Consider the following 22,510-nt stretch of genomic DNA (forward strand, 5'->3'; position numbering starts at 1 on the left):
GAAGGAGACAAATGACCAGTGTTTTCCATCATCGTGGTTCTAGTGTACTGGGTTGACAGAATGCTGTTGGTAAAATTAGGAGACAAACTGTGAGGAAAGGGAAAAATGGTCTATTTATTTAAGACCTAAGTTGAATACTTTTTTTTCTACTGGTTTGAAACATTATAACACTCCACACTCTTCTTTAATAATAGCCTGGTGACCTTATAAACTCATTATATAATTACCTAGACTCCATAGACAAAATTCTTGCTTTTAGACATTGGGAATGGTGGCAGTTGATAGATTTGTAAAAGACTTGAGCATAAATTATTTTGTAGTATTAAAAATCATGGACTCTCATTCTACATATCCTAGCCCATGTAAAAGTGAAAACAGACAAATGTCTTAAAAGTATAGTCCAGTATATTCTCAATTCTGTCATGATATTTATATAATACTATGTGATGACTTGTATTTTCATTTTCTCATTCAAATGTTACATTTATTGGTATAAACATGTGCTTAGTTGCTCAGTTGTGTATGACTCTTGTGACCCTATGGACTGTAGCCCGCCTGGCTCCTCTGTCCATGGGGATTCTCCAGGCAAGAATACTGGAGTAGGTTGCAATGCCCTACTCCAGGGGATCTTCCCAACCCAGGGATTGAACCCAAGTCTCCCACATTGCAGGTGTATTCTTTACTGTCTGAACCACCAGGGAAGCCATTTGTACTTTTCTGAGGGTGTTTTTCTTATTCATGAGATTATATCATTATTTAAATTTTATGAATATTTTAATAGATTTCTTAAAATGGACTTAGGACCTTTCAGAAATTGTGTTTTCAACTTCAGAGTCTAGCTCAACCTTTTATTTCATCATGAATTGATCAATGAATTAATCACTTAATCATAAATACAGTACTGGGTATAATATTTCTCAGGTAATAACTTTGAATGTGCAAAGTAGCTCTCTTTATTTTTTTGTAACTCAACCTAAGCTTCATTTTCAACTTCTGCTCTATCTAGGGGCAGAAAATTTAGTCGTTTTGCAGTGCACTTGGTGGACTTACTTTCTCTTTGCTTGGCCTCTTTCAAAAAGTGAAAAAGTTTTATTCACCCATTTAGTTCAAGGCTCTCCATACTTCTTGAAGCCCTTAAGTCATCCAAGTATGCATGAAGTCATTTCTATAACCTTCTGCCAGTGAATATTTGGAGCCTGTTAGCTTGCTTCTTCTCAAGGCAGCAGATGGGAAACAAAGAATAAGCTTTCAGTACTTAAATTTACTAGAGATTCTATTTACACCTTCTTGCAATGGGAAGAAGTGAGGGCAGAGTCTCTTCTAAGAGACTCACATACGCATCTCACGCTATTATTATTTTTAAAAGTTTCTTCCTAGATTGGAGAGCTAATTTCTTTCTTCATCATCCTTCAGTTGTTTAAAGCATGCATTTTGTGCTCTATATTATAGACTTTCTGACTTTTTGCTGTCTCTGTGTGGGCTATAAAACTTTCGAAAGTCAAGAACTAAAAATTGGTTCCATCATTTATTATTTTTTTTTCTGCATTTCTGCTGGAACAACTCTACTTTGAGAGTTATAGAATTCCTTTGCCACCTCCTAATTTGAGGAAGGAGATCAGTTAGAAGTGTTGTTTGTGTGCATGTTGGAGGAAGGAGGCATAGGCAGAGGTTGGGAGGAGCGACACTGGTAAGTAATTACAATGACCTTTCCGCCACACAAGTATTGATTTAGAATTTATTGCATGTCAGACTCTGCTTTGGGTATAATGAAGGAAATGAGAATATATGCTCCCTGTTGACAGGGAGCATGTAATTAGTGGAGTGTGCAAAAAACAAAAAATGTGGAATAATTAAAGTGCAGTGCAAAAATATATAATATATAATTAAATTTTAAATTAGGAAATTCATGCCCTATGGGTAAAATTAATGTGCATAAGAGAGACTGGGTTGTGGTAGTGAATTTAGAGTTGGTCCTAAATGTTGGTTGAAATATATGTGAGAGGAGAAAACAGGGCATTTAAGATGAGACAAATGATGTGAGTTAAAGCACAGAAGCAGGAACAAGTACTATAAACATGGAGGGAGCAATGAAAAGATTTGTCTTTTCAGAAAAGAGGTTGAATGCTCCCAACTGGGTGAAAATAAGTTAGGTTGAAATATTAATAACTTAACATGCAAATATTTCAAGTTGGCAGGAGAATTTATGCTTTCTGTCACAGAGAGTAGAAGATTATACAGAGGCGTGATAATTGGTTTTGTAGAGGAAAGAAATGGTGGATGCTGGGATGAACTGGAGACTCAAGGAGAATATTGATGTAGTCCAAGTGTGAGGTAAGTGCCCATAAAAGGGTAATATGAAGTGGGAATGCAGTGAGAATGAAAAAGGGAAAGAGAAGATAAATGATGGAAAGATCTGGGAAAAACAGAACGGGATAATATACTGACACAGTAACCTAGTTTTAAACTTTGCATTGTGTTTTTCCCCTTTTCTTTTCCTAGTCAAGTAAGTATTTGGTTCTGGGATCACTGTCTAAGGGAAGGGATATGGCTGGTTGGAACCACAAAACTTGTCTTTTGTTTTAGAAATCTAAACCCCATAATGGAGGAAGGCTTTGTGAAATTGGTACAACAAAGGGAATGTGAATACAAAGGAAAGTGTCTTGGCTGGATTTCTGAAGGGAGAATTGCTTTGAGACTAGAAGAAAATAGATTAGGCTAGGAAGAGAAAGCCTGGGAGATTGAGGGCATCCTACAGATCTGACTGTTCAATTCTGCTTTCTGGCAGTGTCCTTGAGAGGATAGGATTTGGTAAGATGCTATCAAGGAAACAGCAACGTGAGGTTTTTAGCAGATGGAGACTGGGAAACTTTGTGGACACATTCCTGTGCTGTAAGAATGGGCAGGAAGGTACCTCAGAAAGACTGTAATCCCACGGCCTGCGGGACTTCTCTGCTGTAACCTTTATATGAGAAGTGACGTTAGGGCTGTGTTAGTTCCCCATCTTCCCCAATTCTTAACCTTACAAAATCCTTTACTCTTCTTTAAACCTCAACAAAATGCTACAGAATTGGGGGAACCTTCAAAAAGACTCAAGGGGAAGCTTCAGCCTGACATTCAGACTCATAATAACAATTCACTGGAGTAATGGGAAATACATTTGCATTAATTGCATATCTGAATTTGTGGCCTCCATTTATCCCTGCTCTGATCCACTTTATTCCTTGTGAATATAAATCACGACTTTGTTAGAAAAGGATTAATCCATTAAATGTTAAAATCCTTTTTGGAAAATATTTCTTGTATTTTCTTTTTAAAAATATTTATTCTTTTGACAAATAATTATGATAAGCTCCTAGTGGGAGTCAGTCTCTAGCAATATGGAAACACATAACACACAGGTACTAGCCTCAAAAAACTAAATGAGGAGGAAAATGTAAACAATGATTCTAACATAGGCTGTTTCAGATCCACTGTGTAATAATAATCCACTGTGGAGTAGATTAGAAAAAATATATTAATAATTAATAAATAGAATTCCTGTATCCTATTATACATACCATATGTATAATTATGAATTAAATCTGGTGGTTGTATGAGAAGGGAGTAGTTTATTCACAAAAATATAATATTACATAAGAATTTATTGGCTAACAACCTGGTTAGAATACTGTTCTTGGCCGAAGGAAGAACAGAAGGATGGGGTATATACTAAGGTAATTGTAAAAATCTTCCTAACTTTGAGGAATTTGGCATTTCATTTTGACGGCAATGCATGCACATACATAAAACATGAGAGCAAGAGAGACTGGGGAAGATCAAGTTCAGTGTTTAAATAGCATCTGTTGGGAGTTTTCTGTAGGCAGTCAGAAAATGTGGTTGGAAGGCATTGAGAATGAAAAGGGAAAGGGAAGACGAGAGGTAAATGACAAAAGGTAGGCAAATGCTGGAGATACAGTTTTATGACTCATCTACAAGTAAAATGCCATCAAGGAAGTATCTGAACTACTGAGGTCTAGTCACTAAGCTCTGGGAAATGCCCACAACCAAAGCTTTGAAGGGTAGAGGGGAGGATGAAGAGCCACCTGAGAGCAGAGAGGAGTGACCAATGACCATGTCAAGAATCAGGGTGAGAGGGCCTAATCAAACTTATAAGCTTTTGCACAGCAAAGGAAATCATGACAAAACAAAAAAACAACTTACAGAATAGGAGAATGGGAGAAAATATCTGCAAACAATATGATCAACAGAGCTTAATTTCCAGTATATACAAACAGCTCATACAACTCAACAACAAAAAAACAAACAACCTAAATAGACATTTCTCCAAAGAAGACATACAGATGGCCAACAGATACGTGAAAAAATGCTCACCACTGCTAATTATTAGAGAAATGAAAATCAGGACTACAATGAGGTAGCAATTCACTTCAGTCAGAATGGCTATGATTAAAAAGTCTACAAATAACCAATACTGGAGAGGGTGTGGAGAGAAAGGAACCCTCCTATACTATTGGTGGGAATGTAAGTTGGTGCAGCGAGTGTGGAAAGCAGTATGGAGGTTCCTCAGAAAACTAGAAATAGAATTACCATACGGTCCAGTAATCTACTCCTGGGCATATATCCAGACAAAACTGTGATTCAGAAAGATATAGCACTGCTGCATTCACAGCAGTGCTCCTCAAGACATGGAAACAATGTTTGCATATTGTCTATTAACAGATGTCTATTAACAGATGAATGGATAAAAAAGATGTAGTACATATATACAATGGAATACTACTCAGCCATAAAAAAGAACAAAGCAATGCTATTTGTAACAGCATTGATATAACTAGAGATTATCATACTAATTGAAGTAAGTTAGAAAAGGAAAGACAAATACAATATGATATCCCTTCTGTGGAATCTAAAATATGACACAAAGGAACCTAAATATGAAACAGAATCAGACTCACAGGCATAGAAAACAGCCTGTGGTTGCCAAGAGGGAAGGGGTTGGGGGGGATGGAGTGAGAAGTTGGCGTCAGCAGATGTAAGCTCTTATATAGAGAGTAGATAAACAACAATATCCTACCATATGGCACAGGGAATTATATCCAGTGGTGGTGGTGAGTTCAATTGTTAAGCCATGTTTGACTCTTGCCACCCCATGTACTGTAGCCCACCAGGCTCCTCTGTTCCCGAGATTTCCCAGGCAGAAATACTGGAGTGGGTTGCCATTTCCTTCTCCAGGGGATCTTCCGGACCCAGGGATCTAGCTGTGTCTTCTGCATTGCAGGTGGTCTCCTGCATTGAAGGTAGATTCTTTATCCCTGAACTACCAGGGAAGCCTGAACTATATTCAATATCCTATGATAAACCATAATGGAAAAGAATATATTATAAAAAAGGATGTATATCTCTTTGCTGTACAGCAGAAATTAAACAAGTTTGTAAATCAACTACACTTCAATTTAAAAAAAGGAAAAAAGAAAGAAAAAAAAAACAGAATCAGGGTGAGGCAGTTCATGCAAGAGGAGAGTCTCCAATCATGAGTCAAATGCACTCCGGAGCGCTTGTAAAGGATAAGAACTGAGTCAGGCCAACCTGTGACACAAGTTGGAAATTTTGCTGAGACTATGAGACAGACCCTTTCATAGTTTTAGAAGCTTGAAGTCTCACAGTTTTCTTTTCCTTCTTCCCTTTTTTTTACCATGTTCCTTTTCCATTAGTTTTGTTTCCTCAAGACCTCGTTTTATCTTGATTTTACTTTATTTTCACCAAACTTAATTTTTTTGAATAAACAGTGCTTGCACATGGCAAAAATTAAAATCCAAAAGCTCCAAAAAGTTACACAGTATGTATTGTATTTTTACACATACATATTGGCCCAGTTCTTTCCCTAACAATTATTATGGGGATTTCCCTTCTTATCATATGTGGAGAACTGCCAAGGTCTTTTTGGGCTGCACATTATTTCTTGTGTGGATATAGCATAAAATATTCTACCAGTCCTCTGCTGCTAGATGCTTCGGTTATTTCCAAATTCAATGTCTGACAAACCATGCTGCAATTAATATCTTTGTATATGATTCCTTGTGAACATGTGTGAAAATCTTTGTATAACTTTCTAGAAACGCAGTTGCTGATTTGACAGCTTGATCATTTTTATTAACATTAAGGCCTTAATTTGAAGTAGCATTTATTTTAGGTAATGTGGCAACAGGGGACATGTAGTTGCCTCCAGAATTCAGTATTTTTCAATTTGTTAGCTGGGTGGAAATCTCTAGAGTGAATGAGACTCCTTCAGCTCAAAAGTCGTTTGAGAGAAACTGAGGTAGTGAGTCGCAAGGTGGAAATCTCATCAATGTGGCAGTGGCAGGAGTTCCAGAACTCTTATTCTGATATTAACCCCAGGATTTTAATTTTGTAAGTTTCCCGAGACATTACAGAAAGTCCTTTGTTTAAAATATTTCAAAGTCAGGAAAAGAAAACCAAGTTGTAGTTCAGAAGGTAGAGAAATTAGAAACATCTGGTAAGTTCGGTTGCAGACACCGCTTGTGCTGACATGGAGATGTAATACCCAGGCGGTTGACTCCTCCAGTCTAATTCGGGTGAATAATATTTTCTCAGCAGTCTCCTGGCCACAGAGTATCAAAAAGCAATGGGAACATGCTGTAAAGTGCCTTGATGCCCAGAACAATTACACTCTGGAAACATTCTCTTGGCTGGCTGAATGTGACCCATGACCACAGCGCAGTTCATTCCATAAACAGAATTAGTCACAGAGTATATGTGGAACAACACTCTTTGCAGGACTTTCTTGTGTTGACTTTCTCTGTGCATGACAAGATGTTGGGCCCTAATACCTTGGAATGATATTACCTTAAAATAGTAGGATGAAAAATACACAACACTTTGCTTTACTTAAGTATGCAAGTACCATTTTCTCCATATGGTTATTGACTGTGTTCTTTTCAGAGCTCTCTTATGAGTGAGGCCAGTCTAAGGGGGTCTATGCCTTTGGTTTTAATGTTTTTTTTACTGTCTTAATATCATTAAAAACTTGCAAATTATGGGTATCTTAAGAAATATATTGATCTTCAGTTCAGCCTTGTACTTACGTGTCTTTCCGATCCTTCTCTGACACCATGAGAGAAAATTAGTAATTTCACTTTTGTGCGATACATATGTACCTCAAACATTACCCAGTTGATTTACATGTCATTTTGTATTTTAATTTATTTATGTAGCTGTTTCCAATTAGACCTCTACTCCTCAGGTCTATTTTATTTTGTATTCCAGAGTGCCTAGGTTCATAGTAAGTAAAGAATAAACATTTATAACATGAATGAATCAGCCAGCTAATCATAGGCCATGAGGTACCTTGACATGAAACTCAACTTGACTACTACTACTAATTTTTCTCCTATGGGTGCAGTACTGCATTTGGTTTCCTTAAAACTTTTTTTTTACTAATCGATATTTCTAGGTTATTTTCTAAAGGCAAGTATAAGTTTCTGAGTATTACTCTGAAAGCATCAGTATGTAATTCTGCAGTCAGGGTAGACCGATTTTGTGATGTCATTCTCAAAGTTTCCGCTGTATGATGGAGTCTGTTTGTTCCAACCGCAAGTTAGAGTGTCTTGTTTTCTACTGTACCTGGAGATTGTAACCCAAAGAATGTCCAAAATGGTGTATCAAATTAAGGAAGCTTCAAAAATGTTTCTTACCAGGAATCTCTTCTTTGAATTATTTGTAAACCATCATCATCAAAAAGTGTGTATCAAGCACTGACATCTGAGTACTATACCTGAGTACATCCCTGAGTACTTTACCAGTTAAGCTGCAATGCCTACGCAGACCCCATTGATGTAATACACAATGTCCTATTTTCACAGGACTCTTTTCAATTCTGTTATTTTATTTGTCTGTAATTCTATTTGGTTTAAAATTGAATATGACTTTTAGTTATTGTCCATTCCTTTGTCACTTTTAATTTTTACCATACAATCCTGAAAAAAGCACTTTCTTGGATACTTTTTCCCTACCTTGCCCTTTCATGTTTACATGAACTAGCCAAGTTTCATGTCCAAACCATCCTTTCTTTCTGTGAAAATATAGATGTATTAAGGTATCACCAGATAAGACATAATGGTATTATAGCTTTTACATTGCAAGAGGGCTAGGGGATGTGATCTAAAACATAAGTGAAGGTTTTATTCACAATAGAGAATGTTGGGTTATTTTGTTAGTAACTGAGTCCAGCTATGTTGTGTGGTCTTGAGAAAATTATTTCATGTTTCTGAGTTTCCATGTCTTTAAAATATGGTGAGGGTTAGAAATAATATCTGTTGAGCATCTTGCAAAGCTGAAAGAGACTAGGCACTAAAAATGGCAGCTAATAGCAGAATCTACAGCTGCAAGAAAATGAGAGAAATAATTTTGTCTAAGCTTGGTATATATGTGACATGCACGCTGCCCTTCCACATTTGTCTTGCTTACTGCAGACCCTGCTAGTTGGTCAGCAGCTTTTTCATTGCGTCTGGATGCAGCTTTGGGATTACTTAAAAGCAGCCATTGCCAGTTAACCAAAGCAGGAAAATGAGTTGAAATCCACTTTCCATCTCTCAGGTAGCCCAGGCCTTTAGTATTATGGAAGAGAAAACTGAGGCTCAGATAGACTATGGGATTTCCTCATGGTGACACGTTTAGTGAGTGGTCAGAACCCACGTTGGAAGTCAGAACTCTTAATTCAGTTCTTCCTTGGTGCAAGGCCTTTTCATTCATCTTCTTTTATAATAACCAGGGATTCGGTATCAGTTGCCATCTTTTTTCTTGAGCAAATAAATTGACCCATGATTTTCATATTTATTAGTTTATGCAAATACGCCCCACTGACCACTTTACACTGGAGATTATATGTAATTTTTAAAAGCCATGCTGTTTGATTCAAACCTTCTGTGCTATGGGCTTTCAGAAAAGAAAAAGCCTGAGGGTCAGCAGATGTTGAAGGAAGTATAATTAATGTAAACAATTAGATAATTAAGAAGAGATTTCCAAAGCAAGAGTAACTTCAAACATTTTCCACATACTCTCCTTTGCTCATTTAACCTTTTTTTTTTCTGGTATGGATATTATGCTGTAAATTTTGTGTTGGAGTCCACTGAAGCCGGCAACAGTTAATCCGTCCTTTTACTGCGGACATGCTCATGCTTGCTGACAGCTACAAAATTAATTTGGATTTACTTAGCTAAAGGAAAAACAGGATGAGAAAAGACAATATGAAGTCTCTTTTTCTCATCACTTATGCCTCCACCCCCACTGTTTTTTGTTTGTTTTAGTTACTTTTCCAAATATTCTCTCATTTTTCCCATGTTCTGTGTTCACTTAAGAAAGCTTCTGATAGCACAGATGACAAACAGGAGTTCCAGAAGTGCTGACTCATCACAGCAGAAGTCCAGTGGTTTGGCAGGAGACTTCCCTTCAAAATGTTGAGACTGGCCATTTTCAAAGTAAGTCCACAGCAGCAGATGTCACTGTTGGTCTATTTTAACTTTGGGGTGCTTGACAAACAGTGTTTGCACATGAGCACATGAGCCCAGTAATCCCAAATTTTAGTTACCATGGTCTCGTGGGACACTTCGTGCTTGTTTTCAGCACCAGTATAAGGGCCAATTTCTTACCCTTGGAACCTAACATAATTACACAGAACTTTTTTTTTTGAGATATAGTGTCGATTAAACTTTTAATGTTATGATTATGATATTTATACCACTTCCACTTTCCTTTTTTAATAGAGATCTTTTCCACAATGTCTAAATTTTCTTTGTTTCTTCCCTCTTTCTGCATGTCATTCCTTAAGCATGGGAGAGCTTTTACTTTTCTGCTCAAACATGCTTGTCTGTTCATGTATAAATCTCCACAGTCTTATAGTCTCTAAGATACTTTCTTCAACATTAATATTCATGCTGTTAACTACAGTGCAATCGACATTCACTTTTCTGAGTAAAGAAGTTGTGTCAGTTATTTACCCACTGTCTCTGTGTCCTTTTTGACTCTGTTCTGTGATGCTAGGGCTATGACTCTGCAAACTTCATTCCTCAGATTTCTTTGCTGGATTCTTGACGGCATTAGGCTGGGACTTTGAAGGTTTTGGAGGTGAGTGGCAGGAAAGGAGGTAAGACTTTCTGTTTTTGAATTTGAACCATTCTTCTTGGCCTCAGTTCCAAAATGGCACTTTTCCTGAGCATCAGCTAGTGGCTACAGCTTGGAAGTGACTCCAGCCTCCAGTTCCTTGTGGCTCTTCCAGAGCTAGTCTCACTGTATTCCCTCTGAGGAATTAGCAGCAGCTAGACCAAGCCCCTTCCTTAAAGCATCAAATCTGGGGACTTGTTCTAGTTCTTAGGTTCTGGTTTTCCCCTCGTTTCCCTTTTCGGTCCCCTAATCTCAGGCATTGTAGCTGCCTCCTGGGTTACCTCAGTGTTACCTTTTTGCTTAGTCTGTCCTGTAACACATGTGAAGACAATTCTTTCCATTAAATCCCTTCTGTTGAAATCCCTTCTGTGTGGTTTTTTGACAAACATTTGATGCTTTTGAACTGTGGTGTTGGAGAAGACTCTTGAGAGTCCCTTGGACTGCAAGGAGATCCAACCAGTCCATCCTAAAGGAGATCAGTCCTGGATGCTCATAGGAAGGACTGATTTTGAAGCTGAAACTCCAGTACTTTGGCCACCTGATGCAAAGAGCTGACTCATTTGAAAAGACCCTGATGCTGGGAAAGATTGAAGGCGCGAGGAGAAGGGGACGACAGATGGTTCGATGGCATCACCGACTCAATGGACATGGGTTTGGGTAAACTCTGGGAGTTGGTGATGGACAGGGAGGCCTGGCGTGCTGCGGTTCATGGGGTCGCAAAGGGTTGGACACGAGTGAGCGACTGAACTGAACTGATATCTATATATACATATATATGTAATATATATGTCATATATATCCTTTGCCTCCCAGGTGGCTCAGACGATAAAGAATCTGCCTGCAATGCTGAAGACCTGGCTTCGATCCCTGGATTGGGAAGATCGCCTGGAGAAGGGAATGGCTATCCACTCCAGTATTCTGGCCTAGAGAAGTCCATGAGCAGAGGAGCCTGGAAGGCTATAGTCCATGGGGTTGCAGAGTCACATGTATATCACATGCATCATCACATATATAATCACACATATCATATATATATAACATACATATCACATGTATCACATGTACCATCACAAACATATCACATGTTAAAGGATATATATCACATATATTTTCACTATGTGGTATGAAACATGCCATGTAAAATGTATGACACCTCCACAATCGAAAGCAAAAGTGGGTGTTAACATTGATAGTAATATCTCCTTGAAAAAATATTTAATCGTTGCTAATGGAGTTCTAATTAGGTTTTATCCTAGTTCATACTCCATTTTACAGAAAGCACATCAGGAGAGATGAAGAGACTTGCTCCAGGTCATTCAAGTGAGTGGTTAGAAACCTGGAGCAGAACTGCATCTAATTTTCTTTCTTTTTCCTCAAGCTGACTTAGTTGCTCGTGACTTTACATGTATTCAGTGCAAAGGTTTGTTCCCTTTTGGCCAGAAATGAGCATAAATAAAGTAATTAATCTAGGATTTCTTTAATAATTATATTAACATATTATACTGAGAACTTTCATTTGGAAGGGATGCGTTGGAGAACTTGTTGCCTTTTGATGAAAGTCAATTACTTCTTTATACTGCACATTTATTCATTCATTTATGTTCCGTCAATTAGCTTATGATATATGTATTAACTTTTAATATATAACAATGTGAGGTAATGACATGTGTCAATGTGTTAGTATCACTTTTGACTGTCTTAGATCTATTCCCGGAGAGAGAGAAAAGAATCATAGACTGTTGAAGACATCCAGATTACCTAATTCAGTGGTTCGCAAACCATTGTATGTACCTTAGAACCATTTGGGAACTTGAAAATGCCTATGTCAGCACCCACTCAGAGCAGTGGCATTGGAATCTCTGGGCATTGATACCAATGCTCACTGCAGACTAATCATATTGTAATCTCTGTGGGTGAATTATCCAGGATTGAGGGCCATTTGAGCAGATGTTGGCAAATATTTTCTGTAAAGGACTGGATTGTAAATATTTTTGGCTTTGGTAGTATCTATAATATATTTTGGAGAAGGAAATGGCAACCCACTCCAGTGTTCTTGCCTGGAGAATCCCAGGGACAGAGGAGCCTGGTGGGCTTCCGTCTATGGGGTCGCACAGAGTTGGACACGACTAACGTGACTTAGCAGCAGCAGCATAATATATTTGGCCTTATGAACTCTGTCACAGCTACTTGACTGTGCCATTTTAGCACGCAAGTAGCCACAGATAAACAAATGAACATGCCTGTGTTCAAATAAAACTTTATTTATGGACACAAATTTGAAGTCATACCTTCCTGACCCCTGATCTCAAATAATTTCCCATTTTTTAAAAAAAGAATTCAGCTTTATTGAGGTGTAAGTGACGTTTAAAATGGTAAGGTATTTAAAGTGTACATTGTGGTGATGTGGCACACATTTACGTTGTGAAAGGATTCCCCCATCTATGTAATTAACGAGCACAACTGTCACCTCACCAATTTACCTTTTTATGAGGACATTTAGGTTCTACGCTGTCAGCAAAGTTTAATTATACAATACCGTGTAATCAACCCTAGTCACCATGTTGCATGTTATGTCCTCAGAGCTTATGCATTTTTTAGCTGAAAGTTCATACTGTTTGACCAATCACTCTCTATATCCTCCACCCCCTAGCTTCTGGTGACTGTTTTTGAATTCTCTGTTTCTATGAGTTTGACTTTTTATGTTTCAAGATTCCACATATAAGTGTACCATGCAGTATTTGTCTTTCCAGTGCCCTTAAGTTACCTACAGTTACATAGTTGCAAATGGCAGGATTCCCTTTTCCATGGCAGAATAATATTCCACTCCATGTGTGTGTATCTGTCTGTTTCATATCTTCTTCTTTCTTCGCTCCTCCATTGATGCATACTCAAGTTGTTCCATCTTGGCTGTTGTGGATATTGCTGCAGTGGACATGGGAGTGCAGATATATCTTTGATATCTGTTCATTTCTTTTGGAAATCTCTACTTTTTGACTTACTCTTCCAATTTTTAAATGTTAGAAACTAACTGCAAAAAGTCTAAAATACTGTGTAAGTCAAACTGAACATGTGTTTGGTCTGGACCCCGTTTACCATATCTCTGCAGAGTCTGACCCACAGAAGAATCAAGGGAGAGATGTGTGTGGAACCTGGGAAAGGAACCACATTTTCAAAGAGACTGTGTGTGAGGGAAATGCCATCTGTAAACGAGGGATGGAGAGTTGATCTTGAGAGTAGAGTGGTGATGAGTCGCTTAAGGAGTCAAGGGAGATCAGGCCTTCCTCTATTAACATACCTACTATATGAAGGAATAGCTTTTATTTGGATAATGCTAAAGTGTTTTATAATATTATGGCTTTTCTCATGTCCATATCTTTATAGTTATTGTCAGGAAACAAACCTACAAGAACCATATACAGATGATGAAAATTATTAAAGACCAGGTGGCTTATTGTTTGGGACATGGGAGGGAGGGAAAGACAAGAATGTGGGAGCTGGTTGGGAGTAGGAAATAGGCCTTGGAGGTGAAGATACTGATCTGTAAATGGAGTGAAGTAGACTTAGATGAGTATGGGGAGAAAATACCTCATGAGTGATATCCAATACTTAGAACAGAAAGGGAGAACTGGGGCTAGACAAAAGTGGAGAACAGCCAGGAATCAAGTCCTGGTGGGCTGGGAGGTGACTTGGCAGTTTTGGTCAAAGTAGAAGCCAAGGTGAGATACTGAACTGGGAGGCCAAGATCAGAGCCAGAACTATTGAATACAGAGCCAGGGATCTGGAGGCAGTTTGGAAGGATCTGCAAGGGGGACTATGCCAGGAATATATACCCCCTAGTATGGGCGTTTTCAAATGGGAAAACTGTTGAGTTCATAATACATATTATGTAACATAGTAATTCTTAATTGGATATCCTTTAAGTTAATGTTGAATTAGGAGTTAAACAAATTTAAAATCTGGAATTTTGTTTTAAAAAATGAAAACATCCAAACATACCATCTTTCCAACAAATGTTTTTTAAACAGATCTTTCAGCCAAGTTGCCTAAGAACAACAGTTGACTAGAACTGCACGTCTTCAAACTGTCTACTGCAGAATGGAAACAGGAACCTCTGGGAATATCTATGAGTCATAAAATGTTGTAAGGAAGTTTCCAAAGACCTTTTTTTCCTTTTTTTTTGCTAAAATGGAGAGTTCTAATCTCAAATTGGCAGGCTTTCCTGGCGGCAATGTACATTGTTTACTTTGATTGCTTCTCAGCTGTGCTGCATGACCTTAGTTCACCAAATTTTTGATATATTGTAGCAGAAGAGTTGCATAATATGACAAGATTGTAACTCCTTCTTTTTTTCTACTCTCTTAAAACAGATAAAAATCAGGATCCATATCTATGCTTCCTCTGTGAGGATGTTTAATTCAATTGTCTTTGAAGAAAGTAGTTCACATTACTCCCACAATTTTGAAAGCTTATAGTACTGATAATTGGAGACATATGCTTTCATTTCATTATAAAAAGGATGTAAAAAGCACTTCATAATGTTGCCAGAAAGGAGTATTTCTGTGCGCGTGTGTGCATGTGTGTACTGAGGTTATTTGCTGCTAAGTCACTTCCGTCGTGTCCGACTCTGTGCGACCCCATAGATGGCAGCCCACCAGGCTCCTCCGTCCCTGGGATTCTCCAGGCAAGAACACTGGAGTGGGTTGCCATTTCCTTCTCCAATGCATGAAAGTGAAGAATGAAAATGAAGTCGCTCAGTGGTGTCCAACTCTTAGCGACCCCATGGACTGCAGCCTACCAGGCTCCTCCGCCCATGGGATTTTCCAGGCAAGAGTACTGGAGTGGGTCGCCATTGCCTTATTTAATCTAGTTTAAATATTGCAGTTTGAATTTGGCAAAATGCAAGTACAAATACATATCATATAAACATAGTTATCAAAGTTAAGAATGAACCAAAAAATAGGCCATGGAAAAAGAGTACCTAATCCTTAGTCCATAAATTCAAAATTCTTCTGAATCTAAATTCTTTGATATTTTATGGAGTCTGAGTAATTTGTAAAATTGATATATTGCTTAGATATGTTTTCTGTTTTTAGTTCTTAAAATAGAGTTATACTTCATTTAATGTGAACATTTTAAGTTTACAGTTAAAAAGGTTTTCAACTCTGTGTAGTTACCACCCAAATCAATATAAAACATTTCCATCACTCACGAAGCTTCCTTGTGCCCCTTTCTAGGCTTTTTTCCTACCCTCCTCCATATACCAGAAAGAACAATTAGTTTTGCATGTTCCTGGACTTCATATAAGTTAAATCTTATAGTATATACTCTTTTGGGTTTGGTTTCTTTGACCCAATGTGTTTTAAAGATTTATCCGTATTGTTCCATGTATCAATATCCTTTTTCGATTAGAGTTATCGAGATCAGGCCTGGGATTTCTTTGGAAGGAATGATGCTAAAGCTGAAACTCCAGTACTTTGGCCACCTCATGCAAAGAGTTGACTCATTGGAAAAGACTCTGATGCTGGGAGGGATTGGGGGCAGGAGGAGAAGGGGACGGCAGAGGATGAGGTGGCTGATGGCATCACCGACTTGATGGACGTGAGTTTGAGTGAACTCTGGGAGTTGGTGATGGACAGGGAGGCCTGGTGTGCTGTGATTCATGGGGTCGCAAAGAGTTGGACACGACTGAGTGACTGAACTGAACTGAACTGATCCTTATAATCTATAAGTCTTTTGTTAGATAAATATTTTCTGAACATTTTCTTCTAGTTTCTGTATTTTCTCTTTCCTTATTGGTTTCTTTTATTGACTAAGAAATTATTCACATAGCATCAAATTTAGAATAAATCCCATATCCATTATCATTTACTCCCCATTTCCTCCTTCTCCTCCAGGCCCTGGCAACTGCTGATATATTTTTTGTCTCTATGGATTTGCCTGTTCTGGACAGAGGACACATATGAAATCATACAATCTGTGGCCTCTTGTGTGTGGCTTCTATTTATCAGTCAATGGATATTGTGTTGTCTCTACATTTTTTGGCTGTTAAGAATAATATTGCCATGAGTATCCATGTATCAGTTTTTATGTAAAGATATATTTTCAGTTCTCCTGAGTATATTCCTACTACAGACTGATTCGTGTTCCCCCAACATTGGTATGTTGAAATCCTAATCTCTAATATGATGGCATTTAGAAATGGGGCCTCTGGGAGGTGATTGGCTCATGAGGGTGGAGCCTTTCTTATAAGGGATCAATGCCCTTAAAAAGAGACAAGAGCATTTGCTTCCTACCTTTCCTTCAGGTCACAAGAGGATACAGAACAAAAGTGGCCGTCTCCCAGCCAGAAAGCAGGTTCTCCTCAGACACCGGATCTGCTGGTGCCTTGATCCTGGACTTCCTGGCTTGCAGAGCTGTAAAAAATAATGTTTATTGTTTAAGCCAACCAATCTATGGTGTTTTTGTTATATTAGCCTGAACTAAGATAATTACTTAGAATTGAATTACGAGCAATTCCGTATGGTAACTGTCTGTTGAACTTTTTGAGGAAGTGACAAACTTTCCCACACCAACTATACTATTTTACGTTTTCACCAACAATGTGTGAGGGTTCTAATTTCTCCATACCCTTGCAAACCATTGCTATTGACCGTTTTTTAAAATTAGAGTTACTACTATGGCTTTGATTTGCATTTTTCTAATGACTAATAAGCACCTATTCATGTGCTTATTAACCACTTCTGTATCCTCTTTGGAGGAATATCCATCCAGATCTTTTGCTTATTTAAAAGTTTTTTTTTTTTATTGTTGTGCTATGAGAATTTTCTTTATATATTCTGGATACCAGACCCTTGTTAGATACATGGTTTGCAAATATTTTCTCCCATGTTTTGGATTGTAGTTTTACTTTCTTTATAGTGCCCTTTGAGGCACAAAAGTTTTAGTTTTGATAAAGCCTTTGTTGTTGTTCAGTCACTAGCTCATATGTGACTCTTTGTGACCCCATGGACTCAACATGCCAGACTTGCCTGTCTTTCACTCTCTCCCGGAGCTTGCTCAAATTCATGTCCATCCAACCGTCTCATCCTCTGTTGCCCACTTCTCATTCTGCCCTCAATCTTTCCCAGCATCAGGGTCTTTTCTAATGAGTCAGCTTTCGCATCAGGTGGTCAAAAGATTAGAGCTTCAGCTTCAGCATCAGTCCTTCCAATGAATAGTCAGAACTGATTTCCTTTAGGTGACTGGTTTGATCTCCCTACAGTCCAAAGGACTCTCAAGAGTCTTCTCCAACACCACAGTTTGAAAGCATCAATTCTTTGGTGCCTAGCCTTCTATATGATACAACTCTCACATCTGTACATGACTACTGGAAAAACCATAGCTTTGACTATATGGACATTCTTGGCACAGAGATGTCTCTGCTTTTTGATATGCTGCCCAGGTTGGTCATAGCTTTTCTTCCAAGGAGCAAGCATCTTTTAATTTCATGGCTGCAGTAACTGTCTGCAGTAATTTTGGAGCCCAAGAAATTAAAATCTGCCACCATTGCCATTTTTTCCCCATCTATTTGCCATGAAGTGATGGGATTGGATGCCATTATCTTAGTTTTTTGAATGTTGAGTTTTAAGCTTTTCCACTCTCTTTTTTCACCTTCATCAAGAGACTCTTTAGATGCTCTTCACTTTATGCCATAAGAGTAGAATCATCTGCATATGTGAGGTTGTTGATATTTCTGTCACAATCTTGAGTCTAACGTGTGCGTCATCCAGCCTGGCATTTCCCATTATGTACTCTGCATATAAGTTAAATAAGCAGGGTGACAATATACAGTTTTTATGTACTCCTTTCCCAGTTTTGAACCAGTCCATTGTTCCATGTCCGGTTCTAGCTGTTGCTTCTTGACCCACATATAGGCTTCTCAGGAGGCAGGGAAGGTGGTTTGGTATTCCCATCTCTTTCAGAACTTTTCACAGTTTTTTGTGATCCACACAATCAAAGGCTTTAGTGTAGTCAATGAAGCAGAAGTAGGTGTTTTCTGGAATTCCCTTGCTTTTTCTATGATCCAACAGATATTGGCAATTTGATCTCTGGTTCCTCTGCTTTTGTCAACCCAACTTGTAGATCTGGAAGTTCTTGGTTCATGTACTGTTGAAGCCTAGCTTGAAGGATTTGAGCATTACCTTGCTAGCATGTGAAATGAGCATAATTGTGTGGTAGTTTGAACGTTCTTTGGCTTTGGCCTTATTTGGGATTGGAATGAAAACTGGTCTTTTCCAGTCTGTGGGCACTGCTGAATTTTCCAAATTTGCTGGCATATTGAGTACAGCACTTTAACAGCATCATCTTTTAGGATTTGAAATAGGTCAGGTGGAATTCCATCACCTCCACTAGCTTTGTTCATAGAGATGCTTCCTAAGGCCCATGTGACTTCATACTCCAAGATGTCTGGCTCTGGATGAGAGGCCATACCAGTGTGGTTATCCTGGTCATTAAGACCTTTTTTTGTACAGTTCTTTGGTGTATTCTTGTCACCTGTTCTTAATCTCTTCTGCTTCTGTTAGGTAGGTCCTTGACATTTTCTGTCCTTTATTGTGCCCATATTTGCAAGAAATGTTCTCTTGGTTTCTCTAATTTTCTTGAAGAGATTTCTAGTCTTTCCCATTCTATTGTTTTCCTCTATTTCTTTGCATTGTTCACTTAAGAAGGCTTTTTATCTCTCCTCGCTATTCTTTGGAAGTCTGAATTCAATTGGGTATATATTTTTCTTTCTCCTTACCTTTTGCTTCTCTTTTTTCCTTAGCTATTTGTAAGTCCTCCTTAGACAATCAGTTTGCATTCCTTCATTTCTTTACCTTTGGAATGGTTTTGATCACAGTCTCCTGTACAATGTTATGAATCTCTGTCCGTAGTTCTTCAGGCACTCTATCAGATCCAATCCCTTGAATCTATTTGATAAAGCTTAGTTTTCTTTTGGTTGCTTGTATTTTAGATTTTATGTCTAATTAACCATTGCCTAATCCAAAGTCACAAAGGTTTACATCTAGGGTTTCATAGTTTTATCTTATTTCTTAAATCTAGGTCATTGATCAGTTTTGAATTATTTTTTATACATGGTATGAGGCACAGTTGCAGTTTGATTCTTTTGCATGTAGTTATCCGGTTGTCCCAGTACCATTTATTGAATAGATTCTTTTCTTTCCTCATTGAATTGTCTTGGTCCCCTTGTTGGAAATCAATTGCTTATGAGTGATTACAATAATTTGAGCAATAAATACAATAAATATGAGCAATATGAGTTTATTTCTGGACTCTGAATTTCATTCCAGTGATATGTACGTCCATCTGTATGCCAGTGCCATGCAGTTTTGATTACTTTGAAAGTGAAAGTGAAAGTTGCTCAGTCATGTCTGACTCTTTGTGACCCCATGGACTATACCCCATGGAATTCTCCAGGCCAGAATACTGGAGTCGAGTAGCCTTTCCCTTCTCCAGGGGATCTTCCCAACCCAGGGATCGAACCCAGGTCTCCAGCATTGCGGGCGGATTCTTTACCAGCTGAGCCACAAGGGAAGACCAAGTATACTGGAGTGGGTAGCCTATCCCTTCTGCAGCGGATCTTCCTGACCCAGGAATTGAACTGGGGTCTCCTGTATTGCAGGCAGATTCTTTACCAACTGAGCTATGAGGGAAACCCCTTTGATTACTTTAGCTTTGTGGTATTGGTTTCCTTTGCTAGACCTTTTCAATTTAATGAATCTTTAACTTTGGATGATTATGATGAAACAGATAAAATTTTAATTTTTCCTTTTCTTTTATGGTTAATATGTTTTGGGTAAGTAATATTTGTCTCCCTAAGGTCATGAGTATGTTCTCTTACTTTTTCTTCTAGAAGTTTTGTGCTCTACATTTTATAGCTAGATCAATGGTCAGTAATGAGTTAATTTTTTACATATAGTGTGAAGTAAATGTAAAGACTTATTTATTTTTCCATGTGCATGTAACATTGTTGTAGTACAGTTAATTGAATAGACTATAATTTCCTCCATTACATTATCTTGAGACCTTTTTTGTAACCCAGTTGACCATATGTGTGTGTTCTATTTATGAACTCTATTCTGTTCCATTGATAGATACATCTGTCTTCATGTGAATACTACATGATATTTGTAGCCTTGAAATCAGATAATGCAAGATGTTAATTTTGTTTTCTCCTCTTTTAACATTTTTTTTGTTTCTTCTAGGTCCTTTGTTTTTGCATACACATTTTAAAAATTCCTTGTCATTTTCTACAAAATCATCTACTGAATAATTAACTGGAATTTCACTAAATCTATCCATCAATTTGATGATAAAGAGAATCTATTAATATAAATTTCTCTCCTTGTTTTATGAACATAGTATGTCTTCACATTTATTTAGATCTTTAACTTTAGGAATAGTTTTTATTTTTTAGTGTAAAGATCTTGCGTGTGTTTTTTTAGATTTAGTCTCAGGTATGTGATAGTTTTGATGCTATTGTGAATGGTATTGTTTTAAAATAATATTTTCTAATTATTTGCTTATAGTATTTAAATATTATTAATTTTTGTATACCAATTTTATATTCTGAGACTTTGCTAATTCATCTGTTAGTCCTTGTAAATTTTTGGAGGATCTCTAGGGTTTTATTCATATACCACAATGTTATCTGTAAATGCTGGTTGGTTTTACTTTCTTTCTACTCTGGCTATTTTGTCTTTTTGCACTAAAGACTTCCAGTTTTGTACTGTAAAGAAGTGGTGAGGCTAGTTATCTTTACTGTAATCCCAGTTGCAGGGTGACACCTTTCAGTGTTTCACTGTTATGAAAAATGTTAATTCTTTTCAAAACTGTCTTTTATCAAATTTGGTGAATTCCTATCTATTCCTAATTCACTGAGAATTTTAAATTTTAAATTAGTGTTAAAATTTTTTGATTATTTTGAATCTTTTGAGATGAGTGCCATTCTTTTTGAATTTATCCAAATTAGGTAGGGTTCTCCAAAAATAGAATGTATATATATAAATATAGACAGATATACAGACAGACAGATAGATAGGTATAGAGAGATTACAAAGAATTGACTCACATGATTATGGAGGCTGAGAATCTTACAATATGCCATCTGCAATTTGGATATCCAAGAAAACTAATGGTGTAATTCTAGTCCTAGTTCAAAGGCCTGAGAATCAGGAGAGGCTATGGTGTAAATTGCAGTCTGAGGGCAGGAGAAGATGAATGTTCAAGCAGTCAGTCAGAGAAAGAATGAATTCTGTCTTCTTTTTTCTCTCTATTCAAGCTCTCAAGGATGAGAAAATAGAAAGAGAAATTAAGGAAGCAATTCCATTCACCATTGCAACGAAAAGAATAAAATACTTAGGAATACATCTACCTAAAGAAACTAAAGACCTATATATAGAAAACTATAAAACACTGATGAAAGAAATCAAAGAGGACACTAATAGATGGAGAAATATACCATGTTCATGGATTGGAAGAATCAATATAGTGAAAATGAGTATACTACCCAAAGCAATCTATATATTCAATGCAATCCCTATCAAGCTATCAACGGTATTCTTCACAGAGCTAGAACAAATAATTTCACAATTTGTATGGAAATACAAAAAACCCAATCTTGAGAAAGAAGAATGGAACTGGAGGAATCAACCTACCTGACTTCAGGCTCTACTACAAAGCCACAGTCATCAAGACAGTATGGTACTGGCACAAAGACAGAAATATAGATCAATGGAACAAAATAGAAAGCCCATATATAAACCCACGCACCTATGGACACCTTATCTTTGACAAATTAGGCAAGAATATACAGTGGAGAAAAGACAATCTCTTTAACAAATGGTGCTGGGGAAACTGGTCAACCACCTGTAAAAGAATGAAACTAGAACACTTTCTAACACCATACACAAAAATAAACTCAAAATGGATTAAAGATCTAAACATAAGACCAGACACTATAAAACTCTTACAGGAGAACAGACAAAACACTCTCCAGCATACATCACAGCAGGATCCTCTATGACCCACCTCCCAGAATATTGGAAATAAAAGCAAAAATAAACAAATGGGACCTAATTAACCTTAAAAGCTTCTGCACATCAAAGGAAACTATTAGCAAGGTGAAAAGACAGCCTTCAGAATGGGAGAAAATAATAGCAAATGAAGCAACCGACAAACAACTAATCTCAAAAATATACAAGCAACTCCTACAGCTCAACTCCAGAAAAATAAACGACCCAATCAAAAAATGGGCCAAAGAACTAAATAGACATTTCTCCAAAAAAGACATACAGAT

General features: G+C 37.5%; 1 long non-coding RNA gene across 2 annotated transcripts; it reads left to right on the forward strand.

Moving 5' to 3' along the window:
* Window positions 1-757: 757 nt before the first annotated feature.
* LOC113901381 lies at window positions 758-21,521 on the forward strand. Of its 2 annotated transcripts, XR_003513407.1 has the most exons (5): window positions 758-1,687; window positions 2,220-2,331; window positions 9,375-9,494; window positions 10,087-10,140; window positions 21,494-21,521. It is a non-coding gene; the product is annotated as an uncharacterized LOC113901381 (long non-coding RNA). The 2 variants fall into 2 exon arrangements; XR_003513406.1 differs by lacking the exon at window positions 21,494-21,521 and having other exon boundaries at window positions 761-1,687; window positions 10,087-10,618.
* Window positions 21,522-22,510: the final 989 nt, after the last annotated feature.

This window comes from Bos indicus x Bos taurus, chromosome 2, assembly GCF_003369695.1.
Source record: "Bos indicus x Bos taurus breed Angus x Brahman F1 hybrid chromosome 2, Bos_hybrid_MaternalHap_v2.0, whole genome shotgun sequence".
In the NCBI taxonomy this organism is placed as follows: domain Eukaryota; kingdom Metazoa; phylum Chordata; class Mammalia; order Artiodactyla; family Bovidae; genus Bos; species Bos indicus x Bos taurus.